This window comes from Podarcis gaigeae (assembly GCF_964106915.1).
Source record: "Podarcis gaigeae genome assembly, chromosome: 13".
In the NCBI taxonomy this organism is placed as follows: domain Eukaryota; kingdom Metazoa; phylum Chordata; class Lepidosauria; order Squamata; family Lacertidae; genus Podarcis; species Podarcis gaigeae.
In genome coordinates this window covers 21726714-21743496 of record NC_139689.1, presented here as the reverse complement: position 1 = coordinate 21743496, position 16783 = coordinate 21726714, and the positions used below count along the sequence as shown (strand labels likewise).

The 16783-nt window shown below is 45.4% G+C and overlaps 1 gene segment (V, D, J or C); it reads right to left on the bottom strand.

The window, feature by feature from the left end:
- Positions 1-5976: 5976 nt before the first annotated feature.
- Positions 5977-16530, bottom strand: LOC310829507 (Ig gamma-2C chain C region-like). The segment is given in 7 exons: positions 16098-16530; positions 12527-12865; positions 11573-11869; positions 7992-8288; positions 6491-6784; positions 6284-6385; positions 5977-6119 (listed from the first exon to the last, which is right to left on the bottom strand).
- Between the last annotated feature and the right edge of the window lie 253 nt (positions 16531-16783).

Here is a 16783-nt window from a genome sequence, read left to right as displayed (position 1 = left end):
TCAGAACTGGCTCTCACTAAGGGGGAACTGTGCTTAGCATGGGCATTTCAGGACTCGAGGTTGCACAGGAAAGGCTCCCACTTACCTACCACCTTCAGCACAATATCTTGACGGATTGGGTCTTTTGCTGCTTGGTGTTGGATTAGGCATGAGAAGGTGACACCATCATCGGAGATTTGTGGTATGAAGTTCAGGACACTCTCTGCATAGAAGAGGTAATTGGCCCCACGCTTGGCAGGGGGCGAGTCAACTTTCAGAGTCTCACTGCCTCGCAGCCACTTCACAGAGACACCATCAGGGTAAAAGTCGGATGCTGCACACGTCAAATTGATTGGTTTTCCCAGGGGCACTTCGGTGGGGCCGAGTGTTAGGTGTGGGGGAGCTGGAGGGAGAGAGGAGAGTTAGGAGAGCATCTCCTTGGGCAGCTTAAAGGGTGCTGGGAACTGTAGCTCCGTGAGCAGCAAGCTGCAGTTCCCAGGATTCTTCACCGGAAGCCACACGAGTTAAATGTGCTTTGAATGTATGGCATGGATGTGACTTCCCTCTTCCCTTCTGCAATAAAAGGCAGCTCTCAGTACAAGGATGCTGGCGTAGAAGTCATGGTTGAAAACATGCACTAGGAATCTGCAGATCAAATCTCACCTTGCCCATGAACTCATTCGGTGGCCTTTAAGTTACACACTATACTCTTAGCCCCAAGTCCTGCCTGGCCTGCCCCCCAAATGCAGTATGAGCTGCTGTCCTGTATCTCCACTATGCCATCCCTCAAGGTCTGGGAGACTGTCCCGCTTGGGCTACTGCAATGCGCTCTACGTGGGGCTACCTTTGAAGCTGACATGGAAACTACAGCTAATCCAGAATGCAGCAGCCAGACCTGTTACTGGGAGTGGCTACCGAGACCGTATAACACCAGTCCTGAAAGACCTACATTGGCTCCAGTACATTTCTGAGCACAATTCAAAGTGTTGGTGCTGCCCTTTAAAGCCCTAAACGGCCTTGGCCCAGTATACCTGAAGGAGCATCTCCACCCCCATCGTTCAGCCCAGACTCTGATGTCCAGCGCTGAGGGCCTTCTGGTGGTTCCCTCCCTGTGATAAGTGGGGTTACAGGGAACCAGGCAGAGGGCCTTCTCAGCAGTGGCATCTGTCCTGTGGAACACCTTCCTATCAGATGTCAAGGAAACAAACAACTATCTGACTTTTAGAAGACACCTTAAGGCAACCCTGCTTAGGGAAGTTTTTAATGTTTGATGTTTTATTGTGTTTTTAATATTCTGTTGGGAGCTGCCCAGAGTGGCCGGGGAAACCCACCTAGTTGGGTGGGGTATAAATAAATAAATGGTGATGATATTTGTCAAAGCGTGCTTTTGTCAAGTCTCTCTTGAGAGGTCACATCTCAGTTCTGTAGCACCACCACAAAGGAGGCCCTGCTCTGTTTCCTTACAATGAACATCTCTTAATGATGGAACATGAAACTGCAGCTCTCCCCAAAACCTCATCTCCAGAGGAGTAGGCTTGAATGCGAGCTGGTGTTCCCTGTAATACACGGCCCTAACCAATTTAGGATATCAAGATATGCATCTTGAAAAATGCTGGGAAGTATAATGGCAGCCAACACAGCTGAGGGAGAACCAGTGTTATGTGCTTCATATAGGCAAATTCTTTCCGAGGGAGCACCGTGGCTATGCTCCCCAAAACTGAGACCCAAATTATAAGTATTTATTTATTTAAAAATTTCTGTCCCACACCATCAGCAGCCATTTTGTATTATGGGCCAGAAATCTAATTCAGATAAAAGATAAAAATACAATATTTACACCATACAAAATAAAAACCTTTAAACTACAGTTGCAGCAGTTCAAGAAACAGAACTGTACGAATTGCAATTCTTATACCCACTTACCTGGGAGTAAGCTTCAGTTAACTCAGCTGGACTTTTAGGACCACGCTGTAAGCATTCAGCAAATAACCATTTCTAAAGCCAGAGAAGGCAAGGTAGTATTGCATGGAGCCTAAAATATTTTGATGTGGGAGCTAGGCAGGCTGTCCTGGAGCATGACAAAGGCAGGGAGCCACCATTGAAAAGGATCTCTTGCTGGTCATCATGTGTCATGGTGAAGTTGGTTGTAGTACCCAGAGAAAGGAGAGATGATTTCCACAGGTAGGTTTATTCCAATGACAGATATGGAAGTGGCAGGTCTTGGCTTTAGCATCCTAGTTTAGCTGCCCTCTCCTGGTGCAGTGTGTGGGGTCTGTCTTTCAGAAAAGTCAACATAGAGGTGTTCCTCGCTACACCTCTCTATTCCATTGCCTCCAGCATGGTTCAAATCTGGTTATCAGAGCTGGGCTGGGAGAAAAGTCCTTCAAGCAACGGACAATAGGGAGCCAAGGCAAGGGTGCAGAGCGGTGTTGAGCAACTGCACATTTTATTCTCTTGTAGAAATAGGCACTCTCCAGCTGCTTAATATCACAATGAGGCAGATACATGAATAAAACTAGGGCCTGTCAGGTATGTTTAAAAGTAAAGGTAAAGGTACCCCTACCTGTACGGGCCAGTCTTGACAGACTCTGGGGTTGTGCGCCCATCTCACTCAAGAGGCCAGGGGCCAGCGCTGTCCGGAGACACTTCCGGGTCACGTGGCCAGCGTGACATCGCTGCTCTGGCGAGCCAGAGCCGCACACGGAAACGCCGTTTACCTTCCCGCTAGAAAGCGGTCCCTATTTATCTACTTGCACCCGGAGGTGCTTTCGAACTGCTAGGTTGGCAGACGGTCAGGTATGTTTAGCCTGGAGTTAACATGAAGCGCTTCAAAGGATGTGCTTTAAAATGGTATTTTACATCAAGGACTTTAATGTGAAATATGTTTAGTGTTTTAAAAAAGCTTTTCCACCCGCCACCTTGCCTCCCTTACCTTCCATTTTCAATGCCACCTTCCCTTCAGCACTGTCAGGAGTATGGAGAACAAAACACGTATACTCCCCAGCATCCTCCTCCCGTACATCCGAGAGGTAGAGGGTGGCATTTCCCTCTGGCAGCCGCGTCGCATCAAGCACTGCTCCCCTCGGTCTAAACACTGTGATGCTGGTATCAAACTTTGCAACGTTTTTTCCTCTCAGCGACCATTTCACAATCAGTAAATCAACGTTTATGGGCACGGGAGGGTCTAAGGAGAAGTGGCAAGGCAGGTATGCATTAGAGTGTGGCCCTGCCTGGACGGGGGATGAAGGGACTTGGATTATCACAGCTGCCCCTGAAAAGGACAAAGAAATACTGTTAGACTGTAATTAGACTGGACCTCCATCACAGGCTAAAGCCATCATAAGCCAGTTTTAACTTTTAAGATTCCTGCAGACTGTAGTTATGCAAAAAAGGGATTCCCAAAGCCCTTTTGTAAAAAATCAGGCTGGTTAGAGGAGTTTGAGGACTAGTTTAAATCTGAATGCAGGATGCGCCTTTGACTTCTCCAAAAAAGCAACTACCTACTGTGGTATATGGGGCGCTAGGGGAGGGAAAACACTTCTGGTGTGGGACACGGCATGCTGTTTCTGGGCTGGCTTGTCCAACTTTGGTCCTCAGTCTGCACTCAGCTCTCACCTGTGGCTCCTATTATTATTATTATTATTATTATTATTATTATTATTATTATTATACTGCCCTATACCCAGAGGTCTCAGGGCAATTCACATAAAAAGAGCCAAGAAGCTGTCAGCAGGCGATAGTGGCCACATCCAGGGAAAGGCTTCAACTGGACGGCTAAATGAGGTGAGGGTAGCTGATGGGTCTCAAACCCTCGGTGAGTTAAGAGATTTCCCCTGCATGTGAAGACAAGTTCCAGCTATAGAGGGAAGTGAGGGGCAGATGGGGCTTGTCAGTCTGGGAAGGTGGCCCATCTAGGAGAAGGAAAAAACTTCCTTGTGGGACATCTTCAGCAGAGGCTAAGGAGTAAACCCTACACAAATCTGGAGTGGAGTCCCTTAGACAGTTGGATGGCGCCTTTTACACCTCCTTCTGGCAACTCCTGAGCCAAGATGGTACCAAACGTATTTTTCTGGTCTGCTTTGGACCTCAACAGTAAGGCCAAGAGGGGAGTCTTGCGCCCTCCCCACCCTGCCGTTGAAGGAAAAAGAAGTTTCATAGGAACACAGGAAGTGCTATATACTGAATCAGACCATCACTCCACCTAGGCCAGTACTCTCTACACTGACTGGCAGAGGCTCTCCAGGTTTCAGACTCCTTCCCGGCTCCTGTTGGTCTTTGCAAAGCCGTCTCTGCCTCCCTCCCTCCCTCCTCCTCCATTGCCTTAGCCCCCAGGAGCCCCCCCCCCCCCAACTGGCAAGGGTCCTCCAGGTGAGGGTATGCGACTTACATGCACCCTGCAAGAAGAGCAGCAAACACGAGAAGCTGGACATTTTGGGGCTGCCGTTCTTACTTTCATTTCTGCAGAAAGGATGTGAGTGCAATGTGCTGAGAGATAAAATTTCAGTTGAGCTGCGGCTTCCTGGCACCAGAGCAAAACATTTCTGCTTTTATGGCAGCAAGCCCAGCCAGGCGTGTAGAAGTTACGCATGTTTCGTTTCTTTTTATTTTGTACTGGAGATTTCAAAGTCTCCTTTGCATAACTGTTTTTAACAATGATGCCTGTGTTTCATTCAATATTTTGTGAGCTGTTTAGAGGTTTTCTTTAAACCAAGTGAATGTTGTTAAATAATTTAAAACAGAATGGGTATACAACTGCTTTTTTAAAATGGTTGCCGAGGGAGGAACAGTCGACTTAGTTTTTAGATGGCCAATTAAGTGGCTTCTTCTCAAAAAATTCTTCTTCTGGCCTTGAGGATTATTGAGGCCTGTCACAAAATGGCAGGGCAGAGGCAGAGCAGGTCACAAACCAGAGGCAGAGTTTGCCATAAGCAGCTGGCAGTCACAGATCTCCTTCTCTGTTAAGAATGATTTGCAGCGGCCCAAAGCTTATTTGGGAGCCCATAAGTGCCAACTCCCTGGGCCCCTGGGTGCCCGAGCACCCCCAAATTCCCAATTAAGGGGCCAGGCACCCACAAATCGTGGTGCATGTGGGCATTGGGACAGTGCGCTGTTCCCCAAAGCAGCATTGAGCCCCTGGGCATAATTCAATGCTGTTTCAAGGACAGATGATTTCATAAAATTGTGGAACTGACGAGTTGGAAAGGACCCCGAGGGCCGTCTAGTAGTACCTCCTGCTTTGCAGGAATCTTTTGCCCAAGTCAGGCACTGGTGCTGTCAATTATTTTTCCTACATTTGAATTACTACAGTTTTGGGATTTTTTTTTAAATAAACACTTTATTGAAATCTGTTTTTCCATAAAGAATTTAGAACACAACAAACAAGAAACATAACTTGGTAGACGTCAAGCTAAAGTATAGCCATACAAATAATGCAGTGTATAAGGTGAAAAACTAAAGGAGAAAAGAAATCATATTATACACAAACTGGAACAGGGAGGGAAATGATGGGGAAAGAGGAGAGGCAGACTGGGGGATGTGTTGGTGAAGCAACACCAGGCAGGATTGAACCCTCTTGCTCTTGATGCTGCAGTCAGAGCGAGGAGGCAAGGAGATGCAGCTTCTTGTTCCCCAACCTGCCTCCTGACATGAAGGGTTTATTAACCTTAATTAAAGATTAACCGAACCCTCAAGCTGGGTACTCACTGGTCATCAGTATTAAGATCAAGCTGGATCAGGTGTTCTTTGGGCTTGTTTGGGGCCCTGAGTTGGCAGAGGCACAGCCCTGAAACTAACAAATTATAATATCCATTTTAAAAACCTCAATATTCCTTGGTTTCTTTGTATTCCCAAAGAGTGCAGAGCTCTACTATATGTATATAATTTCAGAATGGAAGGTTGATTTTAAATTATTTAAATCGCCTTGACTTTAAAATGAAGCCTCCTGCAATTATCATACTTGAAATGCATTTCCAAGGAAATACGTAATGAAATGGAACAATATTGCATTGCCTAGAACAACCCTGTGCCAAAATGTTATTCCGTGGACTGTTAGATACCAAAGACTTCATCTGGCTTTTCCCTCCTGACTTTCGACATCTTCAGGAGGGTTTCGTCATTCAGCGCAGCTTGAGCTTACAGGGCTGATAAGAGAGAGAGAGGGTGGGGGGGAGAACGAATGCAATAATCAGCTGCTTCCAAACTGCAATCTGCAGTCCCGTGCCCCAACACTGCAGCCTTGCCTCCCCACGGACTATGCTGCCCTTTCTGCCACAGCTGCCCTTTCTTCCCAGCAGCCTCAACTCACCTCTGCGTCTCTGGTACATCAACGTCGCTCCAACTCCCATGCCAATTCCCACAACATGCCCCGCAGATCCTAGAAGCCAAGCCATCGGTGATCCAAAGTATCCTAGAGCTGGAGGAGAGTCAATGGGAGATGCAGTCTTAAGTTTTGGCCGATGTTATTTGGTACTACATTCTGGGGATGAGAGGTGGGTAATTCCATCACCCTCACCTTCTGGCTCCCAGGGGATCGTCTCCTCCAGTGGTGCCTCCAGTGCTTCATGTTGTACCTGGCAGGTATAACTGGCTGCAAAATGGCCCTGCTTTGGGAAGAAGACGCTTCCGGTTGAGAACGTCCCATTAGGATTCTGTACAAGTTCCGACTCGTATATTTTCCCTTGGATCGGCTCCCCATTTTGCAGCCACTGCACTGTAACGTTTTGTGGGTAAAACCCACACGCCAGGCACTCAGCTACCAAGAACGACTTCCCTGGTGGCCTGGTGAGCATATGAAGTTCTGGGCGAGCTGCAAGGAGAAGAAAGAGATGTTGAGGTCCTGCAAGTCTGGTGATGGCCAATAGAGGGAGACACTTCAGATTATAAAGGCAACCTACGTAACAGTCTCTAAAGGGCACAGTTGTGTGAATGCATTACACAAGAGCAGCTCAGCACCAGAGCATCTACCTTGCATGCAGCTGCTGCCAGGAAAATACTGCGCTAGATGGACAAAGGGTCTGAGTCCAACAATATCTTGAGACCAACAAGAGTCACTATTGCAGAGCTACAGTTTGCCTTAAGAAGGCACTTGGGGAAAAGGTTAATTCTCCCCTCCGGTGCCATCATTTCCCCGCAGTCGAATTAAGAGTTGCACTCCACAGCAGTTTTGACTTAAGGGAAACAGGCACCAAGATATCCAATAATGGCCTGACATGTGGCTTGACCTCAAGAGAAGAATGGGGTGAAGAAGGAATTTATTGTGCCCTGTTTGTATCCACTAGAGGCTTCCAACTGGTGGTCTTTGGGGGCAGAATGCTGTGTTGCTTCCATGCCAAATGCTTAGTCTGGAATTGCCATCCTCTCATCTTTTGTGCTTTTTTATGATTACTGAAATGCAGCCCTTTAATTGCATATTTTAGTCAGACCTATGTTCCCTTTAAAGGGCAGGTGTGTGTGAAAAATGCCATTCTAGTCCATCACAGCCTGGGGGGGGGAGGACAATGGAGGCGCCAGACGGACCTCACTACAGGTCCTGTGAGGCAAGGACGGGGAAAGTGTGGCTCTCCAGTGTCCTTTGACTACAACTCCCATCATTCTGACCATTGGCTTTCCTGGCTAGGTCTGACGGGAGCTGGAGCCCATCCACATCTGGAAGGTCACAGGCTTCTCATCTCCCAAAATGGGGAACATAAAGCCTTTTTTGCTAAATACAGCACCATGTTAAGTAGCGTGTGAAGCCGCCATTTTAATGCGACTTCCAGCTGATTTGCAAGAAGGCGGTGCCTTAGCAATCGTGAGGGGCCCTAGTGTGGAAGCAAATTCAACTGGGTGGGCCTTCACCTACCTCAGCAGATAGCAAAGGGATACAGAGTTTTGAGGAGGAAAATAAGCAGAGGCAGAACAGGGTAGAGAGTGCGAGTCAGAACTGGGTCTCACTAAGGGGGAACTGTGCTTAGCATGGGCATGGGGGAGGTGGGCCTGGACTCCAGGGTCGCACATGAAAGGCTCCCACTTACCTTGCACCTTCAGCTCAAAATCTTGACTGATTGGATCTTTTCTCGCTTGGTGATGGATGTGGCATGAGAAGGTAACGCCAGCGTCAGAGATTTGTGGTGTGAATTCCAGGACACTCTCTGCATAGAAGAGACCACCGGGCCCTTCCTGGACGGGGGGCGAGTCAACTTTCAGAGTCTCACTGCCTCGCAGCCACTTTACAGAGACATTGCCGGGGTAAAAGTCAGATGCCGCGCACAAGAAGTTGCTTGGTTCGCCCAGCTCTACGTCTGTATGGCCGAGTGTTAGGCGTGGGAGAGCTGGAGGCAGAGAGGAGAGTTAGGAGAGCATCTCCATTGGCAGCTTAACTGGGCTTTGTTAAAGGGTGCTGGGAACTGTAGCTCCCAGGATTCTTCAGACAAAGCAATATCCGTTAAATGTGTTTTCAATGTATGGCACACCAGTGCCCTATGCCAGTCGTTTGGGGTTCCGTTTTCATTCAGCAGAGTCACCCAGAAATTCTTCCTGAATCTTCTTTCTCAGTTCAGCTCATCTGTTGGTGAATTCCCATGTGGGAATAAACACCTCACCCTTTCAAGTTCTGCTTAAAGTATTTATTGAAGAATTAGCATGGCAACTTATACAACTGCTGCCCTGAGGAAAATAAAGTAAAACTAAGTACAGTGAATCATTCCTTCTCTGTGCTCCTCAGGCATCTGGGCAGAACGACAACCAGCTTGCTCTCATTCATAGCCTGTCTAATAAAGAAGTCTGTTGCTAAGGCAACCTGTTGCTGCGAGAAAACTTGTTGCCAGGGGCAAAACTATGCAATTTCAAGTCTATTTTTATCATGGTGCTTGGTTTGGCCAGCTGCACCTTTGTGGGGCCTTGTGTCGATGTTAAATGTCCTTTAAATGTATGGCCTAGATGTACTTTGGCAATGCTGAAGGGTGCCAGTGTGGAAGCAAACTCGACTGGGTGGGGCTTCATCCACTTCAGCAAAGAAATTCTTGACTGTTTCTATATCATGGAGGGGACACAACCAGGTTTGAGCAAAAAGCTATAGAGTTTTGAGGAGAAAAATACGCAGAGGCAGAACAGGGTAGAGAGTGCGAGTCAGGACTTCCGGGTTAGCGCCTTCGACTAATGGCGGATTCCCTCTGAGCTCCAGAGGGAATCGGCTCCGCAGGATCGGGTCTTGTCCGCGGCGGCGACGCGGGGACCCTTAAAAATCACATGTGCAGATGCCTGTGAGCGTGGTGACTCGGTGGGCACCATTTGCGCCCCCCCAATCTGCGAAGGAGCCTTTTTAAAGGCTCCGGAACGGGGACGGGGTGCGGCGCGGTGCTGTGAGTAGACTGCTCTTTCTGCGGAGCGAAGCCGCAAGCCATTGTCGGAGAAGCGCTGACTTTTTCCTTGGAACAATTGGACTTTAAAGTAATAACCCGTGAGTAACATGGAATTTGGAATTTAAAGAAATTTTTTTGTTGAATCAGGAACGAGCGGGGAAGGGTCAAAAAGGAAGTCCGCCCCCCCCTTTCTAAATATTTTAAAGCAAAGAACCTGGTATCTAAGGTCGAGAGAATCCTTTCTTTCTTTTTTTATAAGTCCTTAACCTTCATGGTTTGACACTATAAGAACTTTACCGGAGGATAAAAGATTAACTTTGGGAGCTAAAGTTTCACACACACACCGGACCCGGGGGCATCCCGCGAGAGAGCCTGTTGATGAAGTACTGAAGAGTTTGACAGCTGTCAAATTAGCTGTCAAAAGGAAAGGAAAAAGGGAACTTTGTTTCTGTCGCTTCTGCTGGCTATATTTCTTACAATTTCTCGAAAATAAGAGATGGCTGATACAAACTAACTTGATTACTAGATTTGAACTGAAAGACATTAAGGAACCAAAATCCCCCTAGAGGGGGTTTAGGGACATTACAAGAATGGCTGGAGGAGGCAAAACTCAGACTGAATTGAATAGAATACTTGTTCTCTTGGGAAAGTTACAAGATCAAACCGATGTTTTGGCTACAAGCGTTAACACTTTGGTCTTGGCAGTAAATAACATTGTTGAAGGTGATAGGGATTTGAAGCAGGAAGCCTGTACAATTGAACAAATAGAGAAATTTGAGAGCCATGAGAATATGGAGAAAGAGACATATGTTGCCTCTGAAGAAAAGGAAGGAGGAGCTGTAATTTTGCAGATGTTAAAGGAGAGCTACAATTTGTGGCCTGACATGAAGGCAACAAAGGAGAATAAAAACTTGAGGTGGAAAGTCTGGCCTGAATTGGAGAGTGTAAAACTGAGAGATCTCCTCATGTGAGGATCTGAAGACCTAAGGATTACAAATTTGACCAAGGTGGAAGTTGGAGCTTTGGGGACATTTGGATTTGAAAGGAAGATGAAACAAGATTTGGAGTACCCCATAAGCTTTACTTTTAAGTATGGAGGGCTGGTTGGAAAAAACATGGATCCTGTTGGGTCAGAGCCCCTCCGAGATTTGGGGCTTAACATCAAGGACTATCAAAAAAGCCGGCAGAGAGGAACTGAAAGAGATTTGAGAGCCTCGGACGTGAGATCTCCAGGCTAAACAGTATATTAGACTGATGAACACTTGTTGGGGACTGAAACCGGGAAAGGGGTGGGTGGAGTCTGGTAATCCAAAGGGTATATAATTGTAATTTGCTTTGTTTTAATTCGCTTTGTTATTTGTATGGAAGCTGGGAAAGCCGTGGAAGGGAAATTTTGGTCGACTTTAAGAAATATGTTCAAGAATAAGTAATGATGTATAAATATTGATGTCTAAGTTTGGATAAGTTAAAATTGGTTTTTAGAATGGTCAAAATGAAATGAAAATAAGGTTTGCAAAAGTAAATTGAGGAAATGGAAGAAAGAGGAAAAGTAAAATAACAACATGCAAAAATAAATTATTAAGTTAAAGTTGAGAAATAAGTAATAAGGACTTGCTGAGTTAACAATTTAAATTGGAATACAAGAAGGGGAGGTGTGAGGAGTTCTGAGAAAGAAGTTAAATGGAAATAAGCAATTGAAATTTTATGTCTTTTTAATTGTTTTTAAGTTTTGTATTTTTGTATTTTTTGTTATTTTTTGTTTATTTTTTGTTATGTTTTGTTATTGAAAATGCTAATAAATATTCATTAAAAAAAGAGAGAGTGCGAGTCAGAACTGGGTCTGTTGCTGGGGAAAAACTGGGGTAAACGATGCAATTTCAAGTCTATTTTTACCATGGCGCTTGGTTTGGCCAGCTGCACCTTTGTGGGGCCAAGTGTTTGTTAAATGTGCTTTAAATGTATGGCCTAAATGTGCTTTGGCAATGCTGAAGGGCACTAGTGTGGAAGCAAACTTGACTGGGTGGGGCGTCATCCACTTCAGCAAATAAATTCTTGATTGTTTCTATATCATGGAGGGGACACAACCTGGTTTGAGCAAAAAGCTATAGAGTTTTGCGGAGAAAAATACACAGAGGCAGAACAGGGTAGAGAGTGCGAGTCAGAACTGGGTCTCACTAAGAGGGGAACTGTGCTTAGCATGGGCATGGGGGAGGTGGGCCAGGACTCCAGGTTGCACAGGAAAGGCTCCCACTTACCTACCACCTTCAGCTCAATATCTTGACGGATTGGGTCTTTTGCTGCTTGGTGTTGGGTGAGGCACGAGAAGGTAACACCAGCGTCGGAGATTTGTGGTATGACGTTCAGGACACTCTCTGCATAGAAGTGGTAATTGGCCTCAAGCTTGGCAGGGGGCGAGTCAACTTTCAGAGTCTCATTGCCTCGCAGCCACTTCACAGAAACACTGCCAGGGTAAAAGTCGGATGCTGCACACGTCAAATTGATTGGTTTTCCCAGGGGCACTTCTGTGGGGCCGAGTGTTAGGCGTGGGGGAGCTGGAGGGAGAGAGGAGAGTTAGGAGAGCATCTCCTTGGGCAGCTTAAAGGGTGCTGGGAACTGTAGCTTCGTGAGCTGCAAGCTGCAGTTCCCAGGATTCTTCACCGGAAGCCACACGAGTTAAGTGTGCTTTAAATGTATAAATAAACAACAATCTGACTTTTAGAAGACATCTGAAGGCAGCCATATTTAGGGAAGTTTTTAATGTTTGATGTTTTATCGCACTATTATTATTATTATTATTATTATTATTATTATTTTGGAAGCCGCCCAGAGTGGCTGGGGAAACCCAGCCAGATGGGCAGGGTATAAATTATCATCAGCAGCAGCATCATTAAATTGGGCCCTGTCAGGTTTGTTTGGCCCAGAGTTAACATGAAGCGCTTCATAGGATGTGCTTTAAAATGGTACAGTGGTACCTCTGGTTAAGAACTTAATTCATTCTGGAGGATCATTCTTAACCTGAAACTGATCTTAACCTGAAGCACCACTTTAGCTAATGGGGCCTCCCGCTGCCGCCGTGCTGCTTCTGCACAACTTCTGTTCTTATCCTGAAGCAAAGTTCAGTAACCTGAGGCGACTGTAACCCGAGGCACCACTGTATTTTACATCAAGGACTTTCATGCGAAATATGCCCACCTCCTTGCATCCCTTACCTTCTAATTTCAATGTCACCTTCCCTTCAGCAACGTCAGGAGAATGGCTAACACAACACGTATACACTCCAACATCATCGCCTCTTACATCTGTGATGATGACGCTGGCATTGCCCTTTCGTATTGTGCCCCAATTAAGCACTGCTCCCCTCGGTCTATAGGTTGAAATGCTCCCATGCAACTTTACAATGGTTCTTCCTCTCAGCGACCATCTCACAATCAGGGCAGAAGCGTTTATGGTCCTGGGAGGGTCAAAAGTGTAATGGCAAGGCAGGTATGCATTAGAGCGTGGCCCTGCCTGGACGGGGGATGAAGGGACTTGGATTATTACGGCTGCCCCTGAAAAGGACAAAGAGATACAGTTAGACTGTAATTAGACTGGACCTCCATCACAGGCTAAAGCCATCATAAACCAGTTTTAACTTTTAAGATTCCTGCAAACTGTAGTTATGCAAAAATGGGATTCCTGAAGCCCTTTGGTTAAAAAACAAAACAAAACCAGGCTGGTTAGAGGAGTTTGAGGACTAGTTTAAATCTGAATGCAGGATGCGCTTTAAAAAAAGTGTGGTGGGACACGTCAAGCTCTTTCTGGAGTGGCTTGTCCAACTTTGTTCCTCAGTCTGCACTCAGCTCTCATCTGTGGCTATTATCATCATCATCATTATCATCATCATCTTCATCATCATCATTATACCACCCTATACCCAGCGGTCTCAGGGCAATTCACATAAAAAGAGCCAAGAAGCTGTCAGCAGGCAATAGTAGCCACATCCCAGGAAAGGCTTCGACTGGCCGGCTAAATGAGGTGAGGACAGCTAACGTGTCTCAAACCTTCAGTGAGTTAAGAGATTTCCCCTGTGTGTGAAGACAAGTTCCAGCTATAGAGGGAAGTGAGGGGCAGATGGGGCTTGTCAATCTGGGAAGGTGGCCCATCTAGGAGAAGGGAGAAACTCTGACCCTAAACCTCCACTCCCTTGTGCGACATCTTCAGCAAAGGCTAAGGAGCAAACCCAACACAAATCTGGAGTGGAGTCCCTTAGGCAGTTGGATGGCGCCTTGTACGCCTCCTTCCGGCAACTCCTGAGCCAAGATGGTACCAAACGTATTGCTCCGGTCTGCTTTGCCTTTTTTTTTTTGCATATAATTTTTTATTAATTAACATCAATAAATAAAACAAAACAAAATATATTAATTTCACATCGTTTTTCACAAACTTATTTCTCTTTTGGACTTCCCTCAGCTGTTCCGTAAATCATCCATAGTTATAATTTTAATTACACATTTCTCAAATTTATATTGACATTATTTATCTCTTTTTTCCTATTTCCTTTAGACAATACTTTTTAAATTTTCACAGTGCTTCTTTAAATCCCTTAAGCGTCATCTGTCCCTCACTTATATATTCCAGATATTCCACAAATTTCCCCCAGTCCTCGATGAACTTTTGGTCTCTTAAGTATCTAATCTTCCCTGTCAATTTATCTAGCTCTGCGTAATCTAACAATTTCATTCTCCACTCTTCCACAGTCGGTATTTCTTGTTTCCATTTCTGGGCCAGTAACACTCTTGCTGCTGTTATTGCATATTGAAAAAATTTACAGTCTTTCCTTTTTATCTCATTTCTACTATTCCTAACAGAAAGACTTCTGGTTTCTTTGTGAATGTATATTTTAGAATCTTCTTCAGTTCATTGTATATCTTTTCCCAGAAGTCTTTCACTTTCTTACATTCCCACCACATGTGATAAAAAGTACCTTCTTTATCTTTACATTTCCAACACTTATTACATGTCCTATACATTTTTGCTAATTTTGCCAGTGTCATATACCATCTATAGAACATTTTCATCACATTCTCTTTTAACGTCATACAAGCAGTAAATTTTAGACCCTCCTTCCATAATTTTTCCCAGTCCTCAAATTGTATATTATAGCCCACATCTCTGGCCCAACGAATCATTACCGATTTAACTTCTTCATCCTTCAAATTCCATTCTAAAAACAGTTTATACATTTTGGGTAGATTTTTACCATCATTATCTATAATTTCACTTTGAAATTTAGAATCCTTGTCCGCAAAACCTCGTTCTTTGCCATCTTTCCTAAACATCTCATTTGTTTGGAAGTAATGCAGCCAATCATATACATGTTCTTTAACCTGCTCATAAGGTTTTATTTTCCATTTTTCTCCTTCTTTAAATAACAGTTGACCATATGTTATCCACTTACTTCTCATATTAGTTTTCTTTACACTCATAACTTCTAGAGGTGATAGCCAGCGTGGCGTTCTAGGTTCTAATAGGTTTTTGTACCTATCCCATACCTCAATTAAAGGACCTCGGAAGATGTGGTTCTCAAAACCTTTATGGACTCTCTTTTTCTTGTGCCATAGGTACGCATGCCATCCAAATCTATTATCAAACCCCTCTAAGTCCAACATTTCATTGTTTTCTAGTTTAATCCACTCTTTCAACCAGCAAAGACATGATGCCTCGTAGTACAATTTCAAATCTGGCAGGGCAAAGCCTCCTCTTTCTTTTATATCTGTTAGCAACTTAAATTGAATTCTTGGCTTTTTGCCCTGCCAAATATATCTTGAAATCGCTCTTTGCCACTCTTTAAAAATTCTATTCCCCTTAATTATGCAAAAATGGGATTCCTGAAGTCCTTTGGTTAAAAAACAAAACAAAACCAGGCTGGTTGGAGGAGTTCGAGGACTACCGGTACTTTAAATCTGAATGCGGGATGCACCTTTGACTTCTCAAAAAAAGTAACCATCCACTGTGGGGGCTGGGGGGGGGGAGTACCTCTGGTGTGGGACACGTCAAGCTCTTTCTGGGGTGGCTTGTCCAACTTTGGTCCTGAGTCTTCACTCAGCTCTCACCTGTGGCTATTATTATTATTATTATTATTATTATTATTATTATTCCGGCCTATACCCAGAGGCCAAGAAGCTGTCAGCAGGTGATAGTGGCCACAGCCAGGGAAAGGCTTCGACTGGACGGCTAAATGAGGTGAGGGTAGCTGATGGGTCTCAAACCCTCAGTGAGCTAAGAGATTTATCCTGCGTGTGAAGACAAGTTCCAGCTATAGAGGGAAGTGAGGGGCAGATGGGGCTTGTCAATCTGGGAAGCTGGCCCATCTAGGAGAAGGAAAAAAACTTCCTTGTGGGACATCTTCAGCAGAGGCTAAGGAGTAAACCCTACACAAATCTGGAGTGGAGTCCCTTAGGCAGTTGGATGGCGCCTTGTACGCCTCCTTCAGGCAACTCCTGAGCCAAGCTGGTACCAAACGTATTGCTCTGGTCTGCTTTGTCTTATACTGAATCAGACCATCAGTCCACCTAGGCCAGTACTCTCTACACTGACTGGCAGAGGCTCCCCAGGTTTCAGACAGGAAACCTCTCCTGGTCCTTTTGGACTAGGCCTCCTGGCCGCCCACTTCCCGGCTCCTGCTGGTCTTTGCGAAGCCGCCTCTCCCTCCCTCCCTCCCTCCCTCCTCCATTGCCCTAGCCCCCAGGAGCCCCCCCCCCCAACTGGCAAGGCTCCTCCGGGTGAGGGGATGCGACTTACATGCACCCTGCAAGGAGAGCAGCAAACACGAGAAGCTGGGCATTTTGGGGCCGCCGTGCTTACTTTCGTTTCTCCAGAAAGGATGTGAGTGCAATATGCACCTGAGAGACAAAAGTTCAGTTGAACTGTTAATCCCTGATGTCAGATCAAAACATTCTGCTTTTAAGCAAGCCAGCCCAGACGGGCGTGTAGAAGTTGGGTGTGTTTCTTTTCTTTTTACAAAAACCTCAGTTTTCGAACGCAATCCGTTCCGGAAGACCGTTTGAGTTCCAAAATATTCAAAAACCGAAAACTCAATACGGAAGCATCAATACAATAGGGAAACTCAAAACGGAAGCCATGTGGTATGTTTGACTTCTGAAAAGTGTTCGAAAACTGAAGCAGTTACTTCCAGCATTCGAGTTCCAAAATGCTTGTCAACGGAGAAGTTTGAAAACCAAGGTTCCACTGCAGTTTATACTGGTGATTCCAAAGTCTTCTTTGCATATTTTAAAATGATGTTCTTCATGATGTTCTGTTAGATATTTTTGTGAGCCCCTTAGAGGTTTTCTTAACACCGAGTGGTATATATGAATGTTGTTAAATAATTTAAGATAGAATGTGTATACACCTGCTTTTAAAAAGGGGTTGCTGAGGGGATAACGTCACCTTAGATTTTAGGTGGCCCATCAAGCGCCTTGTTCTCC